This window comes from Lepisosteus oculatus, chromosome 21, assembly GCF_040954835.1.
Source record: "Lepisosteus oculatus isolate fLepOcu1 chromosome 21, fLepOcu1.hap2, whole genome shotgun sequence".
NCBI classification, from domain to species: Eukaryota; Metazoa; Chordata; class Actinopteri; order Semionotiformes; family Lepisosteidae; genus Lepisosteus; species Lepisosteus oculatus.
In genome coordinates this window covers 10619464-10641608 of record NC_090716.1, presented here as the reverse complement: position 1 = coordinate 10641608, position 22145 = coordinate 10619464, and the positions used below count along the sequence as shown (strand labels likewise).

Genomic DNA, 22145 nt, shown 5'->3' with positions numbered 1-22145 from the left:
CCGAATTTTTCATTTGATCACAAAACTCAGTCTGAAGACTTAGTAAGCTGACGTGATTTTTATAGCTACATCTGAGGTTTTAAAATCTTTGAAGAAATTCGTAAACTCAGACACTTAGAAAAATGCAAAGTGCAGTATTCTGTATATGCTCGTGAATATTTTGCATTATAAACGCTTGCAATCATAGTCTCTCCATACAGTCTGTTCCTATTGATGAGCAATTGCGTAAGCTATTGCTTACAAGCAACTAAGATACGAAGCGATCAGACACCGTCTAAAACGTTTCGCTGCGCAGCGATTTCCTGTGTATTGTGCAATTGATTCATAACTCACTTTAGTTAAAACACGGTCGAGTCATCCTATGATTTTTCACGTAATTTATTATATCTAAAATGTGATTATTAATATAAGCGACCCTTTTGGGATATACCGTAGTATATTGCAACTATCGAGTTTGTCAGGAAGCGGTGCAGTTCTGCCGAGAATGGAGTCGCGATCGCCGTCAGGTTGCGGAGGAAGTTGTCGAGTAAATTCGGAAGTTGCAAGTTGCGAGCTTTTACACGCGTCTCAGAAGGTTGAACCGAAAGCAATGTTTGGAAAGTACGTACAAAGCTTCAGTTTATGATTGTGTTCATTTATGTTACGTATCTCACTGATTAACAGTCGCGTAAAATGCCATTCTCTGATATGTCCAATTTTCACGCGTTTTTAAACTTCTAGTTGAACAGTTCGCACTTGATCGTCCGTTAGCTGTGGTGGGGTAAGGAGCATATGCGTATTTTTAAAGATATGAAATTATAATAATATAACGTGCATTTTAAAACTTTATCTTGTTGAAGCATTGTATCTTTCAACTTATACATTTTTCTGGGCTTGCTACTTTGTGTTTACAAATGCATTGCTTCTGGTTTTCTTTAGCTCAAGTGCAGCAGGTTGCTAATACAACATACAGTAGACTTCATACTGTAGCTCCCCTGTTTAAAACTAGACAGTGTTTGCAGGTATATGTAATGTGAAATGATAGCAAAGGAGAGTGAGCTTGTACGGAGTTGAAATTGTTGGCTGTAAGTTGTGACAGTACTCCTGCTTATGTTTATTAAGTTGCTTGCTTGTTGTGAATTCTATTTGGTAATATTTAAAAACAATATGCAAGCTACGTGTAAAGAGTGATGTCACGTCTTGTGAAAGATGCTGTACTGTATGCTACAGTATGTCAAATTAAGTTTGTGTGGATGGGGAGTATTGTGTTTAAGTGGCTTCGTGTTATTTTATAGACTTTAATTTTTGTCTTTTCTTTTGCGGTGATACCAGATGTTTTCTGATATAGATGAAACCTCTCTTAACCTGCTTAATTGTAGTTCAAGTTGGTGGCTGCGTCAGCATGTGTAGGCTGTAAAGGAACAAGTAAAAGAAGAAGGCACCACAGCCGAAACGTACAATATGTTTCTTTTCTTCTCTTTTCATCATAGAATAAACCTTTACTTGTGCAGATTGATAGCTGTATTTGGTATCACTTTAGTTGAGGAGCTTTATTAATGCATAACAGCAATATGTCCGTTAATGGAGCATTTATAAACAGTATGGGGAACAGGAAGATGTTAATTCCTTGGTACATAGTAAAAAGGAAAAAAAAATACCTTTCCCTTTGGAACCTTATTCAGATGTGTATGTGGTATGAAAACAAGAAACAACCTTTATTTACACTCTAGTATTCTCATATCAGTTCAATAGCCAAATAAAAGACACAAGGCTCACAAATGATAGGTCATTAAAAAAATAAAAATAGACTGTTGTTCATTTCAGTTCTAGTTTCGTTAGACAGTAAGTTTCACACCTTAGAATTCCAACACTTATTCACCGTTACAGTATATACAATATAATGAAGTGAGCTAAATACCTATATTGTTAACCTATACATATCACCTATAACCTATCACAGTGGTATCTCTTCTAATTGAACCAAGCACTTATCCGCTCTTCCAAGTTGCAGTTATGAATGCTAGCAGAGAAACTGAAGAGAGTGCACAGATAAGTATTTCTTCAAGCCTGTAGAAGTCTACGAAGTATTCATACCCAGTGTCTTAAATTAGTTACTACGTTAAAAATGGAATTGCCGCTTGCTTGGGTAAATGAATGTGCACTAAATGTAACAGAGCTATCATGGTTGAAGAGGCTCAGTATAAACAATATATATTGAATGTAATAGATCAGCGAATAACGTTGTTGGAGATGGAAGGTGCCAGCACTTGACAGTAATTGTACTGTGTAACCATAAACAGTGTTTGAATAGCCACTGTGCTCATTTTTCGATTTATGCAGGGAGGTCAAAGATTTGGACACAATGCACATAAACTGTATTTCAAAGAGGATATGATTTACAATCACCACAAATGGCAGGTTTCAAAATAAGCAATGGCCTAGCACACAGGCCTGAATTTTGAAGCACTACATACAGATGTACAGTACATGACACTGGGTAAATGCTGGCAGCAGGAATATTTCACAAGGAATTTTCTCTGAAAATACAGCTCTAGGCAGTCTGTGTACAGCTCTGTTCTGGAAGATGTCTGATTAAAGCTGTCTGGTGCAACACTTGGAGATGCTTTGCATGGTGAGATGCAATACATTTACTGTAACTCACTCAAAGTCCCTCAGTTTTCTGGTGGTAGAATGTTGCAATTATAGTACTCTGCAGTATGTTTAACTTCTGGTAGCTATACTGCATCTCCATTATGTTTGTACATTGTTTTAATGACATACTGTATATGCAGGCTTAAATAGTTTTTCCTCTTCATACAGTAGTTTTAGAAATTACACCTCTTAGAAATGGAGTGAAGAGCTGCTTTCTAAATTAAGTCATATTTTAGCATATCACTTTAGCACTTTATCAGATTAATTTATTATGTATCAGTATTTATAATAATGGACTGTATACTGTATGAAGTTCTTTTGGAAAGCTTACTGTAGGATTGTCTTTATAAACAGTGATGTGGCAGTGATAATAAGGTAATTCGTGAATACCCCTGAATAGTCTGTGCTTTTTTACATACAGTATCAGTGGCATTACAGAGATCCCCGCAGGTGGGTTCGGGGTTTTTAGTGATGCCTCTTTCTAACTTGGGTGTTTTTCTCTCTGAAGGAGGGTTATTGGCAGCACAGTGGTATGGGGATTAGCACTGCTGCCTCATAGTTCCAGGATAATCCTGGATTCATGTCCAGCCTGGGATACCTGTGTGGACTCTGTATGTTCAGCCTGTGTTTGTGGAGATTTTCTTTGGGTGTTCAAGCTGCCTTCCACCTCTCAAAGACTTATGGGAGGGGGTCAAGGAAATTTCCTGTTTGAGGGAGTTTGTTCTCAGTAGTACAACCAAGGCTATGTGGCAGTAGAGTAAACCAGATGAGCATGATAGGCCACATGACCTCCTCTTATCTGTGGCTTTTCTGATGTTCCTGTTTGGAAACCGAAGAGTATTGGTTGTTGGTTAATTTCAGCACGTTTGACAATATTTTAGTAAAATCCAATAAGATAAAATCATGCAAAGATGGAAGAGCCTGGTGACATACTGTATCTGCACCCAGATTATGAATAGAAAAGGTTAGTAATTTTTGGAGAAATAGCCAGCAAGAAGGCTTACTGTACGTACAAATATGAATTCACATCCCTCCTTGACCTGAACTGGAGAATGGGTAAATGATTCCAAATCGTTTTTTAAAAAAGGGTTAGCGCGCTTTTAAAAGCACCCATTTTAAGGTTAGTTATACAATTGCTTTGAATTCCTTAAAACTAACATTTACTACACAGTTTATTATAGCAAAGAAAAACCTCAAATGGAACCCATATTAAAATCCAAGATTTCAATTACATTCCTGCATTTTTATGAGTCACTAAACAAAGGCAAGGGTCTATCATTATTCAATTTAATTCAATGCAAAATTCCTAGTATAAAACATCACTGTGACGCAGAAAGAAAGAGAAATACTTTTTGAAGAGTACTGCTGTTTATAAGACAGCGACTACTTTTTGCCGCTTTATTCTCTATTTTCTTAACTCTTTCTGCAAGGTGTTTTGTTTATTTTAATGGAGAAATAATGCTTTAAATGCTAATAAAACAAAAATGTATTTAACCCTTTTTTCACGCAAACTGCTCAGTGGCAGTTGTAATCTATTGAAAATATTCCAAACAAGATTTAATTATTCAGAGGATAGATTAAGGAGGCAGGTGAAAAACAGATCTTCTCTAGTTATAAAGCTTCGCTTCTTGCCAGACATGTTGAAGTCTTCAGGGTGCAATTTTTCCATTTCGATGAGTAGCTTGCAAAATATACGAGAAAGCAGTGGAAAAGATAAAGACATTACATGATTTACTTTCCAGACTCCTACAGACTTGACATTTAAATCAGTTAAGGGGAAGACATCAGATGCTGGGGCATGTATTGGAAACCAATAAAGACTGTTTGTCCAGTACAGGCCTCAGATGGAAGCCGGAAAATGTAGGAACCAAGTGGGGGAGACTCAGAACAACATGGCAGAGTTGTTTGGAATGGATTAAAATAGAATGGAAAGAACTGGAGACTGGTGGCCGATGGACAAATTTGAGAATGTGTGTGGTCCAGTGTGCAGACATGTGGAGGCAGGGCTGTATAAGACTTAAACGTGGCTGCTGCTTTCAGCTTCATATTTCAGATGCTACCCGGTGACATGTTGCTATAGTTCCATAACAGCATGTAAAGCTCAACAAGACGGAGTTATAGTTATATGAACACTCAACATCTTCACTGGTTTTTTAGTGTCTGTTTTGTTACACTGTTTTTTTGAGATTCCTACCACAGTTGCATATTCAAAATGCACACAGCATGACACAATTGTCTGTTTTCATGCTGCAAGCTAAAGACCTGATACTGTATGTCTGCTATGTTCACGCATTCAATGGCATGGTGGTCATTTTTCGTTTTTTGTATTTAAGCAAAATATTAAAAAAAGAAACAGTGGATTTAATTGGAAATGAGTTAGGTTTGTCAGGAGCAGTTAAAGCAGTTTCTTGGTTGTTTGACAGTTTTATTCCTCTTGGAAAAAGAGCCTTCACACTTTGGCGTTGACTTGCAAGTTTGTAAATTGAGCTAAGAGTTTACCCTAACTTGTCAGCAGCACTTAGCCACTCTTCAGCTTCATATTCATTCTACAGGTTGCTTTTCCCAGGGGCTATTAATTTGTGCTTTATTTCTAAATATAGCAAAAGATGATGGATGGATTTTGTGGAACTCCAGGACACACTAAATGTCAGTCCTGGACCAGCTATATTCAAGATAGTTTAATGATGAAAAAATATTTCTTAATCACAAGACAAATAATTTCCAAATAAAAAAGGCCTCGGTTATAAACTGAAGTATTACATTTTTCATGTAATCCCCCCTTTCAAGTTTTATATTGATTAAAACATTTAATTTTTGTTATGAAAAAGCTGAAAAGTAATCATATATACATGGTAAAACTAAACATTTGATAAAGGAAAATATTTTGCCACAGGATTTAACCAAATAATATTCAATATGAATTCACCTCCACTTTTGTGGTGACCCTGATATTTGATTAAAGAAAAAATCTTTCCATTTCTGCTCTTCCCCCACAACAGTTTCCTGCAGTGCTTGTCTGGGACCAGCTGTGCAGAGCCGTGGCCAGCAGACGAGACAAGACATGGCCCAGGTGTTTGTGAGAAAATCTGATAACCTACAGCAGGTAAACACACCGAGACTGATACCCAGCGTGACACACCAGTGCCAGGCCAGCTTCAGTGCCAGGTCTTGAGAAGAACATCTTGGAAATGGTGTGCCACAAACAGTGCACACTTATTTATTGCTTGGATTGTTGCCATTTGTGCTACTATATCATTTGTTGTTTCAGATTATTTAACTACAGTAGGTATGTGTCTTATATACTTTACTTTTAAAGAATTTTCAGTTAAAGTCTAATTAGCATTGCAGTGTGTGACACAGTACAGCCATCTTGGCATTAATCAGTGTTTTTACATTTTTCTGCGACCGGTCTATAATTTCTACTCAGAACCAATGCTGGGTTAGAACAATACAGAGAATAAAGGTGTTGGATAGGTTTTAAGTAGGAACAGCCTCCTTTAATGTCTTCAACTCTATTTGACATCAAAGTCCCATATTTATCTTTCTGAAAAGTCTAGCAGCTAATGGAAAAAAGGTTAGTTGATAGATGATTTACAGTAGATGAATACAACCCAGAAATGACAGTCTACTTTTACTTCAAACTTCTGTTTGCTGCTCACACACACAAAAAAAAACTTTCTGGAACAGGACCCTTGAAGCATTTTGGAAACCCATTTAAATGTGCCTTTTGTTCTTTTCATCAATCATTTGTCTTTTCTTGCCAGCATGTGCAGTAAGCTCCTTTCCCCAAGAGCATGTGAAAAAACCACATTTTAACTGCGGTGTGTATAATAGGCGCCTATGTTTGCTCCATCCAGCTGAAGCTCCCAGCAGTAGATGGAAAATTAGACATACACCACTGCACAATAAATCTTATTGTAATTCACTAAGCTAGCATCACCATGAACAGGCCCTGAAAAATATGTCATGCATGTATATGTGTGGGTGCTTGAAATCATACTTGTGTCATTGCCATTTTAATCTAATAAAAATGTTTAATTTACATTTTCTCTTCTTTTTTGTATAACACACTTTTGGTAGTTGCCAGATGCAAGGGGGGACGATCCAGCACAGTCTTCAAATGATGTTGCATCTTTAAGTGGCCTGTTTGGATTAACTGTCACAATGTTAGTACAAAGATGTAGGTGTTTGTGCTGCAGATAATAATTAATACTCTGTTAGTCAAGACAGGCGGCTGCTCTGTTATTCCGTGGTCCTTATGACTAAACATTGGAGTGAGTCGGGTGGAACAATATTTTACTGTTCTGGAATCTGAGCCTGTGTCTGAGCTCAGACTCATAGCCTGAATCTAATGAATCAGTCAGAGAGTGCTGTCTTCGTGAACATATCCGCTATTTATCTGATTTTCTCATTATACTAGACTCAAGACTTTATTGGTACTGCATTTTGGCAGAAATGCAGTTGCACTTGCGAGCTGTCAATGCAGAAAATCTTACATTTAAAGTGAGTACTGTAGGTTGCCCTCTTAATATTTACTTCTACCTGTTCAACTTGTAACTAGAAAGCAGGGAGAAACACATGAGAAAAAGGAGATGAAGATAAACATTTAGATAAACCTCAGTGAAATCCAGAGGGTCCTGATACAGAGACTAATAATGTAAATAGAAGGAAGCCCCACGCAAATACAATGTATACTTCTCATTTAAATTGTGAGTTATATATAAAAGCTCGGTTTCACTTGAGAATATTTTGAATCCCCCTGGAGTATTTTGGAAACCTTTAACTGAAGTGTGTGAAAAGGATAACCTGAAAAGAGTCTTAAAGTTTCATTCAGCTGCTACAGATCTCTCCAAATACTTTTGCATTATGGAAGTTATTGCTTTAGCAAGACTTCCTTTCCAGATGCTACCCACTGAAATGTTGCTGTAGCCCCATAAGAACATGTAAAGCTCAGCAAAAAAATAAATCAGAATGTTTTCTGAAAATTTTGAAATTCAAGGTATGAAGTTCAAGGAGCAAGAAAAAATGGTCAAATTTAGGATGACTCAGACCTCCATAAATTCATATGAAATTAATCTAATTAAAGAAAAATTCCTGAAGTAAGCTAATAAATAGGCCCTAAAGTTCTCTGGTACTGTAGGTGTATAGTCCTGTATTACAGTGCAATATAAAGACAGTTTTATTTTTTGCTGTTAAGAGTTAAGTTCTGTGCATACTGTAGGTTTGAACACTTCCAAAATAAGAAAGTGCCCAGTGTTACAGTGATGTGCTGTAGCTGAAAGGTGTGCCTTCACATTGTTGAATAAAACTATAAAACTTTAGAGGAAATTTAGAGTTTTATCAGTAAATGTAGAGTAGAACCTGGGGAAATGTTAAAGAGTTTTATCAGTAAACGTAGAGTAAAACCTCTAGAAATGTTAAGAGCTTTATAAGAAAACTGTTTAGGGAACGTTGACTCTGAAGGTTGGGTTAATAGTATGTATAGTATGTGTAAAATGCTGGCTAATGCACTGAGCCATTTTTAATCCTTAGAGGTGAAGGACTTAAGGAATCTTGCTATTTTCACAGATGGTTTAAAATAGATTAGTGTGGAAAAGTGACTCCCAGAGATGAGTGGACCCACCAGGCAACCCTGTTCTTCTGCCAACACTCATTGCAGAGGTACAGAAGTACCTTCCAAAGTATAGCAAGGTTAAACACAAACTTTCTAATCTCAATCAAAGTCCTCCCTGATGTACTGTCTTGCTGTTATCCTCTCTCTTGTTGTTTAACATGCATGATAGTTATTATACAGTACCATTGTATGGGGTGCATACTGTCATCTACCTGATGGTTTCTTCAGTTTGTAACAAAGTATATAATTCTTTAATTTATGTGAATGTTCTGTATCTTATGGCAGTAGTGACCTTCTTAGATCCTCTGAGCCACATGGTTTTGAGGCTTTTCATTCCATTTCAATACGAAGTTTGTTGATTATTTCCTTATAGAACAAAATAATATTTTCCTCAAAGTCTGTATGTATTGGTGATTTGAAGGTATGTGATTCTCTTTCTCAATTTTTCTCAGTTGTACTCTATACTTCATTTTCAATTGTATCTAAATACATAAAGTTATTTTCCTGTTCTCCTTAAATTCTTTACAGATACTGTAATAATCAAATTCAAGTTTATCAAGGTCGAGTTGATTAATGTTTTTGAAGAAAAAAGATAACATGAAAAATTAAATAATACAGCATATAGGGTGGTGCAGTGTAGTCTTTTGAAGCATGAACTCATAAATAGAAGTAGTGATAAGAGGTCAAACAGTACCATTTATTTTGCACATATTTTAGAGTGAAGAAAGAAAATGGCATATCGGAAAACCTGTCCCACTTGAGCTCTCTTAACTGACTGATTTCAGTCCCTAGATAAACCAGGTGCCAGGCATTTAAACTGCTTACTGGCAGTACTAAAAAACTAGTGTATACATCCAGCAGACCTGTTTACAGAATGTAGGGTTTACTGAGTGACCTTAATTGTTTCCTTCTAGATCACATCTTCAGAAGGACCTGCTTCCTTTCTGCAGGCAGCAGCTGTGTTATTCTTTTGTGTTCAAAAGTCTGGCCTCCAGTCCCTCAAAAGCTCTGCATGATCAGACAGCAGATCTACAGCAGCACAGTTGCCTTCATCACACTGTTTAAGTGATGGTGGACTATACTGTACTGAATCTCAAGCACCAGTGGCGTCTTGGAGAAGTAGTCAACACAAGATCCTTGACTTTTCCTACTGTTCTACAGTGTATTCTGAAAATGTATTTATTCATAAATGCATAAAAGTGGTTTTGGCGGACCAGTAGGTGAAACTCTTCATTTTGTATCAGAATATGTAACCAATGCCTCATTATTGTGACACTGGGCACTGTGCCATCTTTCACATGAGATGTTATTCTAAAATCCTGACTACATGGACATTAAAGAGGGCCTTGCATTTTTTGAAAGAGTAGAAGTCTAGGTTTGCATAGTCTAGTCTACATAAAGCACCCTCTTAATTCAAATGGTGAAGCATTTTCTCACCTCCCTACTGTAACGGGAGTCGGTTCAGACTCTTTGGAATTCTTAGATGTGTTTGTCCGTTATTTTTTATTTGGAAGTGCTAGCACATTAACCCATTCGACTGAAGTATTATTAGGCTATTGTAGGCCTGTTGCTAAGAACTCATGTCCCCTGTTTCCACTCCCGAGTATGAAAAAATTAGATATATGCATATGTGAAGTGTAATGTGTAGTCATGAAGGCACAGGATTTCACTTATTTTGGTAAACACAGACTGTTTAAACATAGAGGTAATGCAATGTAGCAATAGCTGCTCACAAGAACTTTCAAATGTAAAATTGATTGTGATGGGGCATTTGTGGTCTGTCTGCCTATTAGTGTAAACTGTGGACTCACACGAAGCACCTGCGATTAATCCAGACCTAACCTTCTCCGTGTAACCACCACATAACAGTGTTGTTAAGTTCAGAGGAACAACTAGATGGATTACATCTGCACAACATCTTTGCTTGTAAACACAATTGGGCATTGTGCAAAACCTTAAAACCTCATTTTCAGTCATTGGGTACCCCTACAGCACTAACACTATGACTCAAAAACATGAGGCTTCACCCCCCTAGATATTGGCAGAGGCTAATGCTTTATGCTGAACGTTGATGTAGTGGTGATGGTAAAGCAAGTGTACCCAGGAGAAACTTGAAATTTGCTGAGTTGTATTGTATTCTTGGTGTAAGCATACTATAATAGTGCAAGGAGCTATTAAAGCAAACTATACTGTAAGTGTCCGCTTGTTTTCAGCAATAATCACATTGTACAGTGTTATATTGACAATATTTTGAGATCTGTGCTCTCCCAGTTGTTTCACCAGCATGCAGCCTCAAAGTAATTGGTTAAACATTCAAGGTAATCCTTGTGTAGACACAGCAGCAGTCACTCAGGATTTTACTATTCAATCTTGAGATTGTTGTCATGCAGTTGGCTGTGGTTTCCTCGTGTTTTCCCTTGACCCACCAACCTTGGATGAGTTGCATAGACACACACATCAACATCAGCTTCTCCTGAATTATGTCACTGTTCTGGCAGTTGCAGCCTGAATGGAGGGAGATCCCACTGGTCCTTGTGCAGGGTCTTTCTGCCAGGTTGTGCCACATTGTTTGCATGCCTGCGATGGAGTTAATTGTGCACAAACCACACTTCCAAAGTGGTATTGACTTGCACATTTCCTGATCTACATTTCATGGTGTTTTGGAATTTCTTTTCAGGCATATCCCTGTTTTATTTTCAATCGGATCATGTTCAGTGTCAATTCAAAACAGAGGGATGTTTCATATACTGAACTAATTCTTAAATCTTTATTCTTCGTGTATACAGCATATGGAAAACAGAATAAAATGTTTAAAGGCCTTAGATAAAATAAAGTGTTATACCGTCTTTTATATGGACTGTATAGTCCTGTATAAAATTGACTGTATATGATTGACAGTCTGTATTATATTTTCATCTGTATTTTGACTTATGTCATGGCTTATAGTTCGTAACGTGCTTGTACAACTTTAAGACATTTCTGAAACATGCAATAGGATTTAATTTTTTCTGTGCTTGGGAAAATATTCCTCTGAAAGTATCTATCAGAATAATGGTATTTAATACAAAGCCTCATACACAGTACTTAATGAAGGGAATAACAAGCTGGCTCTTGTGGGCATCTACAATTGTTTAACTTTGTGAGCTTCGTTAATGGTTCAGTGCAGTGTGTTTGTAGGCAAAGTCGTTTGAAAAAGAGGGAAAAGAAAGGAACAATTGAACAGTTGACATGGTGTGCGGTGTAGGCCAAACCTGCTGCCAGAACCAGCTTCCCCAGAAGGAACCCGAGACACGATTTTGGAAGAGCTCAAAGGGCTCAGCTTGGAGTTAATGTGGAAACACAATGGGACGGGACGAAAAAGCTCACTGTGTTTTTGTTAAACGTGTCTTGTGCCAAGACATAGCTCGAACGAAAGCCTAGGAACCCTATGAATGTTATTTTGTGGTTTTTATACAGGCATATTTTTGTCAGCTTTTGCAGACATTTGTAAGCAGATTTTAACAATGGAAAGACGTTTAGAAAGTGACACATCCACTGTCTTTGGCCAAAGCCTTTTGGACTTTTCCCATCTGATGGTATTATATAAAAAGCTGATGTCAAAGCACAATGGGATGCAATTAATCAGCTTTTCTGTCAACGGTATGAAGTAAAACTCTGCAGTAAATAGTCTTATTAGATAAACGCCCTTTATTTTTTTTAGTGAGTGGTTGGAAATCTGGAGTAATACCGGCTGTTCGGATTAGACAGTATGGTCTCACTAAATATTTTAACAGAAGGAATAAGTCCTGAAATAGAGGGTGGTGAATGAGGAGAAATGAGTAAAATGAGGAAAATAATCTCAGGTTTGCTTTATATATTAAATACCACTCAGTTACACTCTTCATCCTGGCTGTCAACAGTAGCTTCTTGACTATGAAAATAACCTCTGCTTTTCATTATAAAATGAAAGGTGTGCCAATGTGATTAATAATCCACCATGCATCTTAGGTCACATACTGTTTTGTTTAAATATCTTGGAGTCGAGGAAGCTCCCACTGAGATTAAAAATGATTGTTTCAGTGATTGCAGGCATATTTTGATCAACCTTCTCTATTATTTGACAGGCACATTGTGTGCTCACTGAAATGCTGAGACATTGCAGGGCTAATACCAATTTTATTTTTTGTCAGGGTAACTTATCCAAGGGGACCACCAATGTTAGCAAATTGTTTTTTTTCTGTAATTCAGTTAGACTCTGCATGAGTATGTGGGCTCACAGCTAATACTTTTGATGGATGTGTGAAAAATAGCAAAAAAATGTATTGATGTATTGAGACTTTTACTGTAATAAATGCTACATTTGAACTGTTTTTGAACACTTGTGGCATTTTTAGTTAACAGTGGACATGTAAATTTTAAGGTAATTTTGAATATTAGAGAAGGCATTTAATGGATTTAGTCTCCCATCTAATGATAGAATGGATGACAATGTGGACTCACATAAATAATCTAATTAAAATCTTGCCTGTTGGGAAATAGTACACAAGTAAATATATATTAGTATTTGAGCACAGAAAATGTTATGGGCCCCCCAAAAAACCTACAGCATTTTACATATCTGCCGGGTCATTGAACCTGTGTAATTCAATACAATAAAATCAGAATATTAGATTTCATGAAAACTAGCTGCATAACCAACATGTCAGTCATTCTCCTGTAAGAACAGCTTAACACAGTAATTTTGTTTTAAATAATATGCTCTAAAGGGAATACAGATTTTCCGAGGGTTACTGCATGGACTCCACCAGGATGTAAAACCATAAACTCCTTTTTTAAGGGTCTGAATCATACATTATTAAATGTTGATATATATACACTGCTTTGTACAGTTCCTAGACAAAATCAGGAGTTACATGATGCTACATGCATTGGGAGTGTACTCAGGCTGCATCACTAGTGCTCTCTATTATTGAAAACAATAGCATTTGTTGTGTTTTAATGCCTCTAAGTGTTATTAACTACAGTATATGATTAAAAAAATGGCTAAAATGTCAGTAGAAAATTTAATAGATACACTTGTACGAAGAGAAGGAAAGAGTGAAAAGAGCACACTAATGTAAAATGCATGGAATATGCAGTATATGATATACCATATATACAGTACAGTGTAAAACATGTATGCTGATCTTGTTGAATTTCATCTTCCTTGAAATGATTACGAACACTTCCTGGGGATGTTACAGATCGTGTTTACTAACCTGACTCTGCACAGGAAGTTAAAGGCTGCTGTCTGGAGGTTTGTGATTTTTCCAGAGCCATCGTTCATCTGTTATGCATATGCTAATTATTCAGCCACACCTTTATGAATATGTAAAAGTTGTCAAAGTGCTTCATTAATTAGTAATTCATGCATTTTTCAGGAATGCACAAGATTTAAAATTGTATCTGAAAATAAGTGTCACCAGAGGAAGAAAATGCATCACAAGCCTTTGACCAGAGCCTGTATGGGGCTAGATCATTAGACAGTTTTTATAAGTTTTCACTGTAAAAAAAAATTAAACCTAAAATAATTATTTACAGCTTGTATTGGCCTAGATCCTGGCTATGTCATATGTAGCATTCAAAACTGCAATGGTGTGTACTGTGCCTGCAGAATTCAACCTCTCCAAATAGCGTTTCTCAAGTCGGGCGCAAACTGAAAAGAGAGCAGAACCTACCCCTTCATCATCACCAGAGATCCTAGTTTTACTCATTGCTTTTCCTTGGAAAGCAACATTCCCAGGTGAAACATATAGTATATTTTTATTTTTGAGGTAGCTGTTTTTCCATTCGCAGCATGCTTCTTTCAATCTGTGATTCCCAGAACTTATTCTTTTTGATAATTAAGACACTATCACTCTATTTTACAGCTTAGAAGTCCCAGCAATGTATTTGATGGTATATACAGTAACTTTGTAGATGAAGGAACATCAGCTGGCAAGGTGGCGTCTATGAGCAATGCCCAAGGTCTATGACCTATTCAAACTCTTCAACCACTTTCAAAGCTAAACCCACTGTGTTATAAAAGCTTTAGACTTATGTCAGTTATGTTCGGCTTGAGTTAGTCAACCTGGACAGCTGAGCCAGTAAATATTACAGTAGACAACAGCTGGTGCTTGCATTTCAATCTGCTTCAACCAAAGATGAATCTTTATTACATGGTGAGTCCTTGCGTGTCGAGCCTCCTGTGCTGTGAGATATTTATAATATACTTGAGTATTTTTTATCTTTGATAATTACTTTGTACATTACGTGTTAGCTTTAGGGAGCTCTCCCTTCAGAGAAAGATAAAAGTCAAATAACTGTTCATCACGTTGGCCAGCATTTACCATGTCTGTGGAACTCATGATATTGAGGATTGTATGGATTTTTAATTTACCCCTCTATTAAATCAAACAAATTTCCGGGCCATGACTGTGTAAGATGTCTGCTTCAGAGAATATAGTGTGCTGGCTGAAGTATATGCCAGGACCATGAATTTGACATGAAAGCTAAGACAAGCTCAATGGGATGTCATCTTTCCATGGGATTACCGCATACTACCTTCTGGATCGAGCCACTTTGTTACAGCACTCCTATTTGCTTAGGAATATATTTATGTAAATTGTACTGGGACTCCTTTAGTGTAAACACGACTGGGCTCGGAGGACTTGCAGGCTGGGGCTCTGGGAGCTGTAAATATAAAAAAAACCGAACAAACGTTGCTTTATAATAATGCGTAACTGCTTTACAATTCAAAAGTGAACTGACAAATATTAAATAATTCAGCTAAAATTTTAAATAAAATTGTGGTAGTTATGAATAATGGAGAAAACAAGAAATTTCAGTTTATGTATTTAAATAAAGCACTTATTAAGAAAATCTCCCTAGAGACATGGTCTTATTTTCTGCAGCTTTGGACTGCAAAGCATTCTGTGGAACTTCAGGACAGAGGAGAACGGATGGAGAGTGAAGCACTGGTTTCCTCTAGCTACTAATTTTAAAGAATACAGATTGCAGATAGATTTTTGATGCTATGTTGGATGATGTGTACGGAGGGTGTCCAAACCTTTGTCACTCGTGACTAACAATCTTTTGGTGTCCCTCTACAGTTTGACTGGGAGGGTAGAGAAAGATGTGCTATACTATGCAGTACCTGCTCCCAGCAGCTGTTCCTCTTAAAAGTGAAATATGTGTGTATATTAATTTTACTTTTTTTTCCAATATTGCTCCAACATTTTAATATTTATCCTGCAATATTTTATGACCACTTAGGAAGGATGTTGAAGCCTGTAGAATCTCAAGAGGTCTTTTTTTCTGATGTTGTCTAATTTAAAGGTAGCCTTTCCTGTGGTAAGTTAGCCTACCTGACTTTACTGTAGCGTTTCAGCACAATGTGTATGCTCCTAAGCTTGCCCTGTAGCAGCAAGCTGAAGACTGCTAATTGTAACAGGATTGTTTTTTATATTAGAAGTGAGAAAATAAAACTATCCAGCATTAAAGTTGCATAAAAACCAAGGCATTACCATGATAATTACACTGGGTGGTGCTGAAATTAAGTTGCTCTCTTCTCCTGTGATGAAGGTATAGATCCTTGTAACAGGATATTTTACTCATTGTAACATGGCCTCTGTTTTAAATGCTAGTTAAGTTCAAGGCTGCAGTCTTAGCTTCATTTCCTAAACCTGTACAAAACCTATGACATTACCAGTTGTGAAAATATTCAACATATGATTTTCATTTTAATATTTTAAAAATCATTTGCTTATTAGCCTGAGCAGTAAAATCCTGTTAACCACTGAAAAAGAAACTGCACTCTCTGTATTAACTGTCCCTAACGCCATGCATAGCCTGTATTTAAAATGTAATTCAGAAAATATTTCAATTGATACTGCAAACTAACTTTTAAGAAGATGCAATTTGATAATCTGGTAACGCAATGATGTAGACTTAGAATTGTTAAATATTCTTTGACCCCAATAAATACATAAAATCTTGAAGCACCATTTCACAAAACCAATAAACAAGGCTGAAAATTAACTATTTTGCTTTGTGTTTGCAAGCAGTTATCTTAAAATGTGTATAAGGGGCAGAAAAGACATCCTGTGTTCAACAAAATTAGTTAGAAAAAGATGCCACTGGTGATGTTCATCACTCTATCACCAGGAGTTGTTTCGTACCAAGGGATTAAATGCAAGTATTTCACTTTTTTTCTACTTCAAATTCCAGTTAAAAAGATTGACACACTAATAAACTGATGTTAATTAGCCATACTTTGAAATTCTTCATTCTGTTCTCTCTATCTCAGCATCCTGGAACTAGTGGCTTATTAAATCATTTGCTGCTCTTGGGTGATCTTCTTTTGAAACCGAATCTGACCCTCCGGGCACAATTTATTTTTATTTCAAAAATGATTTTTACCAGCAAATTTTGCTTTAGTTCAAGAGAATTATAAATCATTATTACACAGGCAGACACTTCAAACATTTTGTAAAAAGCTTTCTGCTCGATGAAGCATCAAAGGAAATGCTCAGCTTGATGATTGTAACACTGGCATACATCCATTCATTAATACATTAAAGTTAGGGATGGTAATAATATTAACATACCCCTTAAACTACAAGAGATTTCTGTTTTATTAAAAGCCTTTGTTACAACCAAAAGGAGGTACACTATCAGTATCATATCACAGGAAACACCAAAGGCTTTTTGTGAATAGAATTACGGCTATGATGCTCTAGATCAAAAGGGAATTTCTTTATCGTATGTGAAGTTCATAAAGGTAATTGTAAAGGTACTGTAGTTTCCAACTAATAACATATTGGGGCGGTTCAATGGTAAAACTTTGCTAGTGTACTTAATGTATATGAAAACACTGGCTTGTGTATTGTTCTAATTTAAACAAAGGCTTAAACATCCCATTGGCATTTAAAATATACAGTAACTAATAATTCTTAGAAAAAGCCATGAGATGAAAAGACTGTGATCCACGAAATGAAAGATATAAATTACACTTACGTGCATAAAGAGTGGCATGATACAGGATTTTCATTTGAGCTAGAGTGTAACTGAGAGAAGTTTATCTTTTTATTCATCCATTCAAACCGTGAAGCTAATCTGTAGATGTGCATTTACAGTACATCAGTTTTCAAAATTAAAATAATTTTAAAAGCCTGAAGTAAGAAGATAGAGATGAACATACAAACTTTATACTATATTTTAAAGGCTTTAATTTGTTTTAAATTTTCTGTTTTCTTATTTAAAATTGGAATGTGTTCAACTAATGAGGTATTGTTGAGGAATGTTAAGAATGTCTATAAGGAAAGCACAGCAGAAGACTTGTTTAATGTTTAATTTAATTTTATGGTGTCTGTAAAATGGCTTAGTATTTGCTAGAAGCCTTATTGTTGAAATCTTGCAATCTTGTTTCCAGAAACACCCAGAGTATTTTTTTTTATTTTCTCTTGTCAGATTTCTCTCAATATTGCTTTCTCAGCTGAAAGATGTAAAAGGGGAGGTATTAAAATGATTCCTTCTTTAGCATCTGGTTCATAGCTTGGTGCCCTTTCTACTAAAACAAGTGTTACAAGTGTGATGTTTGCTTCAAATCAATAGGCACGATGAAAAAAGATCAAACTATTTTGCATCAAAACAATACAGTATTTCTGTAGGAGATACTTGGAAGGCTTTTGTGATATTACTTTTTTAAGCCACTGTGAACAAAGCAATAGCATTTCAGATAGAAATTCCATTAATGCCACGCATCCCTTTTGTGATTTTCTGTATGTTTTGCAGAATGTTTGAGTAGCTCATGCTTAATATGAAGATAATCACTGCTTTTCATTTCCTGTGTAGAAAAAAGTCAAAAATTCTACAATTCTTGTAGAAATAATACAGCTGATGTTTTGGCTAGAGACCATCTTCAGCACATTGAATTCACAAATTAACTACTTATTTATATAAGCTGAACTAACCATGATACTCATTAACTGCAAGTTGATATTCTCAGAATATCAACTTAGTTTCTTTTCTTCATTATCAGTTAGTAATACAAAGATTAATAAGACTTTTATAATAAATACAGACAACTTGAAAGCAAGTTTTTTAAATATACAGTATCAATGTTAGATAGATAAATATTATAATAACATTGTAGTGTATTTTAAAATTAGCAGAAAAAACTAAATTTAAAAAAAACAGCTGCGGTAAACCAGAAATATGCTATGCATAAAAACATAGCAAACACTTTAAACTTGGGTATAATATATATCTAATTTAGCATGCCTGAGAAATTCAATTTCTCATTCAAATTTGAAGGATAGGAATCGAGGTTAGAAATCTTTGAACATTGCATCCTCAAGATAGAATGGTCACTTCTTCAACCCCTTGGCAAAACCAGTAATTGGTAATGTCATGATGCTGATCTTTTTAACGTACAACAAATCGGTAACCTCTGTCATTTCTAGGAATTGAGCTCTTGTTTTTACTAATAATTTCACATGTACAGCAAGTAGTTTTGCACCTACAATATATACAATTACACAAATCTAACTGTTTGTTTAAATAACAAGAGGTGTTGGTGGATCACTTGGCACTCTTTTCTTAGGACCGGAGAACCAGAATTGCTGTCCTACTGAGATCCTAACTACTGTACTTGGTCGTTGAAGATCCTTTGGCACTTTTTGAAAAAGTAGGCATATTAACCCTGATGTCCTTGTTAAATTCTACTCTCATTTAGTCTGGTCTTCCCAAAACATCCCTCTTAATTCAAGAGATGAGGCTTTTGTGAACTTCTTTACCTGATTTGTTGTGTCAATGGGCTTCTGACGCACAGTGGCTTCTGCATTCAGGTGGTTCCTGCTCTCCACTGGTTGATGAAGTGGATCCCCTCTGTATATAGAGTCCTTTGGGATGATAAGTGCTATACACATGTAAGTACGTATCACGTGTTTCCCCCCCTAATTGTTGTGCAACGCTTGCAAATTAACCTGTTTGACTAAGGTATTATAGTAGACTGTTTTCTGCCCGTAGATTCGCGCCCTTGCCCCCCACTCTTCACCCCTGAGTATAAAATCCCGAGTAGTGTGACAGCAGGTGCTTGTGAATTTGCATGTGTATGTATAGTACAGTACTACAGTACATTTCTCAGTGATTAATCCCTATATTGCTAATTGACTGATTAAAGTTATTGTTGTTAATCCACACATTTTGAGGGTATCGATTCACAACTAATTAACAACACTGTCGGTTTAGTGAGCAGACCATGCTAAAGTATTATATAAAACAAAATAAAAATATTGAATATATAATTCCTGATTTATAAGAAGTTGCATATAAAGTAGTTTACCTTTTAAGGTGGGGGGGAGGTGTGTTGTATTTGAACTATTGCACAACGCCTACTTGGAGTTATATCACTTGGTTTACATGGGAAGAAAAAGAAACCAGTTTGTGAATTCAGTACCTCAATGAAGGCCTCTGGCCAAAATGTCAGTTTTAGATCTGTCTACAATAACTATGAGGTTATATTTTACTATCCAGGTCTTTCAAGTTTTGGTCTGCATCCACAAAACCCTGCAAACCTCGCAAGCTGGAGAAAGAGGAATTCTAGGCAGACCCCTGCAACCTACCTGGCTCCGACCTATTCATCATTTAACATGGCACAGACAGCAAAACTCCATAGCGGAGGTGCAGCGCTGATTGGAGGACAGTTATGCCCCTAGCTAGCAGCAGCACCCATTTGCCTATTAGCAGCTGGGAAGCCACAGGGGTCAGTGTGACACCTAGAACCAAGAGACCTTTAGCCGACTGATTCTGTTCAACCACTGGCAGAGCTCAAGCACCTGGGGGCTTCCCAGTCACAGTCAGCTTGTGACCTGACCCCGACGCAACCTGTACAGCCTGCAGTTGGGCATGTAAGCCACTCAGGATGGCCCCATAAATGTGAGCCTTTCAAAAGTGAGTGTGCGGGCATTAACTGTATCTTGTTTAATGTTTTGACCAATTCTCCTACTCGCCAGTAGAAACAGCTCGATTTTTTTGTCATAATCCATATACAAAAAATAATTGAGCTTTTGACAGTTTTGTTAGAATTAATAAATAACTGTATTAATTTTATCATCAGTTTTGTAAAAGCAAGTGGTTTATAGTGAAATGTTATTTTAAATCAGTTTAATCAGTCATAAGAGGTCCTGGAAACTTCACTTTAGCCTCAGAGGAATTAATGCATTATTTAACCCTGAAACTAAGAAAAGTAATAGTAAAAAGAATGTAAATGTCAGCAAATGTAGTCCTGAGAAACTGACCTGGTAGAATAAAAGTAGAACTGAGTTTTCAGCAATAGTCATTCATAGAATATCGAAAATGTGCAGTCTGCACTATACAGATAAGCAGAGTTTTAAAAGATGGCTAAACAGTTAAAATCTGTTCTTAAAAAATCAGATTATAATGAGAAGAAGCATTTGCCAGTTTGTTGGCTTCGTAGTTAAGTGTACTTTTCGTTTTAAAAATTGGCAGCTATAGAGATTGTGGGTTTTTGTAGATTAGACACAAGGGCTTCTGTAAATCAAAAACAATCATCTGTTTGCAGATGTAAAAATATTATATATTGGAAAAAGTGTGAGGTATTAAAATAATTAAAATCGATGCATTAATACATTTTAAAAAGACCAAGAATAATATGCAGTATTCTAAACTGATGTGTCAGAAATTTGGCCTTATTTTATGTTCTCAAACTAATTTTCACTTCTGGAAGTTGCAATTGTAAAGCAAACAGTGAAATCTGTTTTATATTAAGCGTTGATTTAAAAAACGTTTCAAATAGGCTACTAAATAGTAATGCAATTTTTCCGAAGCCTTTTCTTTTTATATGTACTCAGACCCACTTTTTGGAGGTTGTATTGGTATGGTTTGAGTTATAGTAGTCCACTATTGGATGAGCTGTCAGTACAGTGGTTTCTAGTGCTTCAGTTACCCAGCTCACAGACTAGCCTGTTTTATTTAACCTGTAGCTTCCAATTTTAGATGTCAAGGTAGTCATTTTTGGAAAAAAATGTCCAGTGACTTCACAAGATTAATATTGGTGGAAAAGTCAAATTAATTTAATACACCATAATATCATTTTTCTAGAGATCTTTAGTCTATTATTCTGAACTAGTAAATGAATGAATGAAGAGATTAAATAAATTTAAACAGCATTTGTTTGCCCCCTATTCCTAGTGTAGAAAAAAGATAGTGAGACTTTTTTGAAACAACCATTTGGTTTGAATCTTGTTGAGGTTATTGTGCATTTTTTTTATTTTCATTTTTTGTGGTATATATGGCTTTTTGACTTTTAGGGGAACGTATTTCATATCCTCAACGGATGCTTTTGCTTACTTTTAAAGTTGCTATTATGGAACGTGAAAAAATTGGTTTTGGGTATTCAGGTGCTGGTGCTTGTCATCTTTTTTTTCAGACTTCTTTGATTCTTGAACTTTCTTTCTATCTCTGCATGACAAATTAAACCTTGATATTACTTTTTCCCTAAAATTGTCGTGCCTTGTTAAGCCCTAGATCTTGTGTTTTGCATTTTTAATTAAAGTGTACAATACAAGGTACCAACCTTTCAGAGTTTATAAGACATTGAGACATAATGTGTGGTTTGCAGGGAGTAAATGTCTCCTAAAGTCTCTAAATCTTATGGTTTTGTCTACATTTTAAGCTAAAACAGAACTTCCCTGTATCCCCAAAACATTGATGTTCCCAAATGTTGATATGTGTGATGGCTGCTTCCCCTACAGATAGAAGGGATGAAAATCGATGAGGCTCTGCTTGAAGAAAACTTGAGAGTCTTTCAGTGTTGAAGTCCAGCCTCTTTGTGAGATACTAATGAGTAGCTGTGGATTTAATTGTGCCACCCAAGAAG

At 36.2% G+C, this 22145-nt stretch overlaps 1 long non-coding RNA gene across 3 annotated transcripts in view; it reads left to right on the top strand.

Annotated features, from left to right (window-relative positions):
- Positions 1 to 521: 521 nt before the first annotated feature.
- The window catches only part of LOC107075812 (uncharacterized), a 157102-nt gene continuing 135478 nt past the window's right edge, over positions 522 to 22145 (top strand). For 2 of the 3 annotated variants that reach the window (XR_011182952.1, XR_011182953.1), the window contains exons 1-2: positions 522 to 600; positions 5631 to 5734. This is a non-coding gene — a long non-coding RNA (uncharacterized lncRNA). Of the gene's footprint in view, positions 601 to 5630; positions 5735 to 9159; positions 9389 to 22145 lie in introns of those variants that run through there. The other variant, XR_001477331.1, reaches the window with a different exon arrangement.